Source organism: Rhincodon typus, chromosome 10, assembly GCF_021869965.1.
Source record: "Rhincodon typus isolate 14 chromosome 10, sRhiTyp1.1, whole genome shotgun sequence".
NCBI lineage: Eukaryota > Metazoa > Chordata > Chondrichthyes > Orectolobiformes > Rhincodontidae > Rhincodon > Rhincodon typus.
This window is the reverse complement of record NC_063341.1, coordinates 10,669,158-10,675,157: the sequence shown is the minus strand read 5'-3', so window position 1 is coordinate 10,675,157 and position 6,000 is coordinate 10,669,158.

Here is a 6,000-nt window from a genome sequence, read left to right as displayed (position 1 = left end):
CATCTCAGTTGTCCTCGTTTTTCAAGGACCGTAACTTCCCCTCCTCGGTGGTCGAGAACGCCCTCAACCGTGTCTCCCACATCTCCCGCACCTCATCCCTCACACCCCGTCCACGCAATAAGAACCAAAAAAGAATCCCCCTCGTCCTCACGTACCACCCCACCAACCTCCGGATCCAACGCATCATCCTCCGACACTTCCGCCATCTGCAATCCGACCCCACCACCAAAGACATCTTTCCCTCCCCACCCTTATCTGCTTTCCGGAGGGACAACTCTCTCCGTGACTCCCTTGTCCGCTCCACACTCCCCTCCAGCTCCACCACACCTGGCACTTTTCCCTGCAACAGCAGGAAGTGCTACACCTGCCCCCATACCTCCTCCCTCACCCCCATCCCAGGCCCCAAGAAGACTTTCCACATCAAGCAGATGTTCACCTGCACATCTGCCAATGTGGTATACTGCATCCGCTGTACCCGGTGTGGCTTCCTCTACATCGGGGAAACCAAGCGGAGACTCGGGGACCGCTTTGCAGAACACCTGCGCTCGGTTCGCAATAAACAACTGCACCTCCCAGTCGCGAACCATTTCAACTCCCCCTCCCATTCCTCAGACGACATGTCCATCCTGGGCCTTCTACAGTGCCACAACGATGCCACCCGAAGGTTGCAGGAACAGCAACTCGTATTCCGCTTGGGAGCCCTGCAGCCCAATGGTATCAATGTGGATTTCACAAGTTTCAAAATCTCCCCTCCCCCTACCGCATCCCAAAACCAGTCCAGCTCGTCCCTGCCTCCCGAACCTGTTCTTCCTCCCACCTATCCCCTCCTCCCACCTCAAGCCACACCTCCATCTCCTAACGACCAACCTCATCCCGCCCCCTTGACCTGTCCGTCTTCCCTGGACTGACCTATCCCCTTCCTAACTCGCTACCTACACTCACCTTTACTGGCTCCATCCCCGCCTCTTCAACCTGTTTGTTTCCTCTCCACCTATCCTCTCCTCTATCCCTTTTCTATCCGCCTCCCACTCTCTCCCTATTTATTTCAAAACCCCCTTCCCCTCCCCCTTTTCTGATGAAGGGTCTAGGCCCGAAACGTCAGCCTCTCTGCTCCTATGATGCTGCTTGGCCTGCTGTGTTCATCCAGCCCTGCACCTTGTTGTCTCGGATTCTCCAGCATCTGCAGTTCCTACTATCTCTGATTCAATTAAAACCTGTTCACTCTAGTTATTGATCTTTGGAGGATGAGCACATATCTCTCTAGGTACACAATGATTTTGAAAGCCTTTATCAAATCTTCTCCATGTGCTGTCATAGGCTCTTTAGTCTGTGGAACTCTCTTCTCTTCTGTACAAAGCTGAGATGGTTTGTACGTGAAATATTTTAAAAGTTAGATAGATGTTTGATTATCAAGGGAGTGAACGTGGCCTGTATTTTCCTGCTCACATTTCTTTCAATGTGGGAAAACTATCTATGTCCCCATAATGTTCTGAGGTCACCATGTATGTCCCATCTTGTCAACCTCATCCCTCACCTTAGGCGTAGTGACCTTTAGGTTAAACCATCTCATCATCTGGGACTATGGCGACTTTACCTAACGTTGTATCCTGCATCTACAGCCTTTGTTTATCTGTGTTGATTTCTCAAGGACAGCTCAAAACATGGCCTGCTTTTCTTTCTAAATCCAATGTTTCTATGCCTGTGCGCACCTTCAGATTCTTTGCTTTACTGAATTTAGCACAAACCTCAAACATTTGATAAAATCAGTCCAATTTGACCCTAAAAAAAACAACAGTTCCGGTGAACATTTTAGTCAGATAGGATCAGCAGGTATTCATTGAGACCGGTGTAAAGAACTCCATAGTAGACCATACTTCAGCTATGTTGGAAATGAATGGTAATGAAATTAATTCAGTGACAGCATTGTCACAGATAAGAGGAGATTTTTGGATTAGTGGATGCCAAAGAATTCTGCACTGTTCTGAAGAAGGGGCACCGGACCCGAAAAGTAAACTGTGCTTTCTCTCCTTAGAAGTTGCTGGACCTGCTGAGTTTTTCAAGCAATTTCTGGTCTTGTTTTTAATCTGCACTTCTGGGTGGCCACCTTGACTACAGTGCCATCAATCCAATCATCATGCTCAATCATGTATCGAAATTAATTTGATAAAGGATGACAATAGATCGCAATTTTTGCTTGTTTCTAATTAGGCATTTATTACTAAAGCAGTCGGAAAACTTTCTGATGTGCGTTTTGATGGCTCAGATGATTGCGCATGAAGTACAACTGAGCTGTAGAAATGAAGAAGACCACATATGTATTTTCTGGTGTGCACTAAATTAGCTCATTTGAAACAGGGCAAATTGTGAACTGTGAAGAGGATGGTGTAGAACTTCAAAAGGACATAAAAATTGCGGTGGAATGGACAAACAAGTGACAGATGAAATTCAATGAAGTGACTTCTGTTGGTTGGAGAGAACATAGGAGTAAATATGAAATAGTGAGACCAACGCTCATGTGGGTGAAGGAGCAGTGGAAATTGGGCACATATGGGCAAAAAATCATTAAAGGGGGCAGGACACTGAGAGAGCAGTTGATATAATATCCTCAGCTTTTTTTGTTAAAGGATAGGATACAAGAGAAAGCAAGTTACCTATAATAGAATTCCTACAGCATGCCAGAAGGCCATTGGGCCCATACCAAGCCTCCAAAGAGCATCCCACCTCTCTAACCGATCCCACGGCTAATCCACCTAGTCTGCACATACATGGACATTTGGCAAGTTAACATGGTCAATCTACAGCTTTGGACTGTGAGAGGAAACTTACACAGACACAGGGCAAATGTGCAAACTCCACACAGACATTCATCCAAGGATGGAATTGAACCCAGGTCCTTGGCACTGTGAGGCAGCAGTGCTAACCACTGAGCCACTGTGCCACCTGTCATGCTTAGCTCTTCCTCAGCTGGAGTATTCTGGCCAGTCTGGGCACCGCATTTAAGGAAGGATGTGAAGAAATTAGAGACAATGCAGAAGAAAAACAATCACAAGAGTACCTCCACGGATGATGAACTTCAGTGATAAAATTAGGTTTGAAAGATTGGGACTGTACTCTTTGGAGAAGAGAAGACAGAGAGAAGATGTGATAGAAGCTTTCAAAATTATGAGGCGTTTAGACAGAGTGGCTAGTGAAAAAATGGAGTTCTACTTTTCATGACTATCTGATAATCCAGTTGAAAAGTGTAAATAAATGTTTCCCGCGTGGAGGAGAGATTAGATCGGCCTGAGATGACCTGTATGGTTAATGAGGCTGCTGACAATTAACTCTTGATTTTCTGATTGTTAAACAGAAGTAAGTAGATTAGCACTGCTGTTTAAATAATGCCAGCCAGAAGACCTAGACTTTGCGGTCTAGGATCACAAAGAGAAAAAGAACACCTGGGAAGAAAATGGACAGCTGGAGGTGCCTATCCCCACTCTACTTCATGTGAATCACTGCCTTTCGGAACGTTGAAAGACGGGAGCAGGGCTCAGGGCAAAGGACAGCTCACTGCTATTCTTCCCTTGATGTTCCTCAACTCTACCATATTAATAAAACAAAAACCTATTCCACCTTCAAATTAACAATGACTGTTTACCACTACATGCTGCTTCAATTGATTACAATGTAACACCAAAGCCTCACAAGCTGTTTACTTTATTGGCTTGAAAGAGACAGCTTTTAACCTATGGCTTAAAACCTCTCTTTAGAAAAAACAGGACAAAATACACCTCATAAAGTTATAGTGTTGTCACACAGAGTCTTGTGTTTCTCCTTTCATTGTGGGCCCAAATTATATGGCTACAGAATAAGTGGCTGCTTTATTCAGATACAGCCAAAAGGCCTCTTTCTGTGCTGTAACTTTTCTCAGGTTTTATGATCAGAATTTAATGTCTTCGGAATACAATTCTGTGCATGATTCTTTTTCTTAATGGTTAGGAGGAATATCTTTCAAACATGGGAGTTTTAAGAGTCTAAATGGGACCGAAGAGAAAAGGAGTCTGCACGTATCAATATGCAAATCAGAGCAACTAGTAATTCAAGTTAATAAGGCCATTGAAGAAAGAAAGTGCTGATTTCTAGAGGCATGGTGTTACGGCAAGGAGGTCGAACCTCTCAGGTATTTAAAACTGAAACACCCAGAGAAGCTTGCCTTGCCTGGTAATCTGCTAAAGGGAATGGGAAACATGGTATAACCCACCTTTCACCTCCCAATCTCTTATAAAGGAGAGGTTAAATTAAAGAAATCCCTGATACTCACTTTATAAGCAACAAATAACAATTTATTTATTTAACTCTAACAACGAACAAATTAACAGACCTACTAACAAAGTGAACAATTCCCCCTTAACTACTAACTATTTCCGACCAGAACAAAATTCTAATGGCATGCTGTTCCAATAAATACAAGTCCCACTTATGTAAACCAAAGTAAAAAGAAAAATAAGTTGAAACTTAGACTCTCAAAACTACAGTCAGGATGCATCTTCCGGAATGTTCTATGTAATTTCTGCTATTTTTCTGACAGGAATTCTTTTTTTGTTGAATCCTTGTCTCAGGAATATTAACTAAGAGTGCTGTGGTGCCTTTTAGATGGTGCTTAATCAGAGCGCTTAAAGATTTCTGTGAGAGCCAGAGTTTCACTCTTCCAATGGTAGTTCATTCTCATCCTGATTTTCAAAAACCCTCTTCTTATATACACTTGATGACCTGTCAATTTTCTTATAAAAGGATTGTTCCTAGGTTGTCAACACCATCAGATTTAAATTTAATTGGGTTTTAATATCTAGGGCCAAATTTAAATTAATTGGCTGATATTCAAACTGGTTGCCTTAACATCAAAACGAGCCTAGGTACCAACCATATAGCCAATTGATACATATGTTTAAATTTTAGACCTATCTGTACATCTGCAGCTGCTTGCAGATTTTTTTTATTTTCTCTAAGCTTAAAAAACACATTACCTCTTATAGGGACCACGCACTCCTCCCCCTATCACTTTAACAAACAAATTCTAGCATAATGCCTTCTAATTCACAAGTACCCTACTCAGCTTCACAACAATAGAAATGAAAATGCAGAGAAGTTATTGTAAACTTGTATAGAATTTTGATTACTCCAAACTTTACTATATGTGCTGTTTTAGTCTTTGTATTATAAAAATAATGTCGAGGCACCACAAAAATAAGATAGCAAAACTGAGAGGATCTGTTTGTCAGGAAAGAAAGAAAGGCTCAGGGTCTTTTCTCTGGAACATTGAACTGTGATTTGGTAGAGATTTTTTAGATTATCTGATGGCTTAAGAATGTAGACCAAGAGAAAAGATTTCACTTGATGTGGATTCCAAAGCTTGTGGTCATAAATATAAGATAATACTTAATAAACTAATATGGAATTGAAGAGAAATCTATTAGACCAAAGAATAATATGAATGTGGAACTTTTACATTCAGGTCAGTTGAGGTGAATAACATAGATATTTAAAGGTAAGTCGGATAAGCACGTTCAGGGAAAAGGGGATAAAAGAGGATGCTACGAGGGATTAGAGAATATACATACCATATAGACAAGATGGACAGAATAACTTGTTGCTGTACATTTTGCAATGCCAATTTTGAACAGTAAATGAATTAAGGGTTATGATGAATGGGTGGGTAAGTGGAACCGAGTCCATGAAAAGATCAGCCATGATCTTATTTAATGGCGGGGCAGGCTTGAGGGGCCAGATGTCTACTCCTGCTCTAATTCTTGTGTCTTTATGTTCTAATGCCAATATAATCAGTTCTGTGTACATCACATGTTAAGTTCCAAACTGACGCCAAATCCAAATGAATTGAAATGGACCTAATTGGGGAGCCTCATGCACTTTGCTCCCTTGTCAGGTTGAGTTGTGAGCCTCGATGCTGGGTGCCATTATGCTATAATTGTAGCATCATAGCAAAGTGTAATGTAACCACACTGC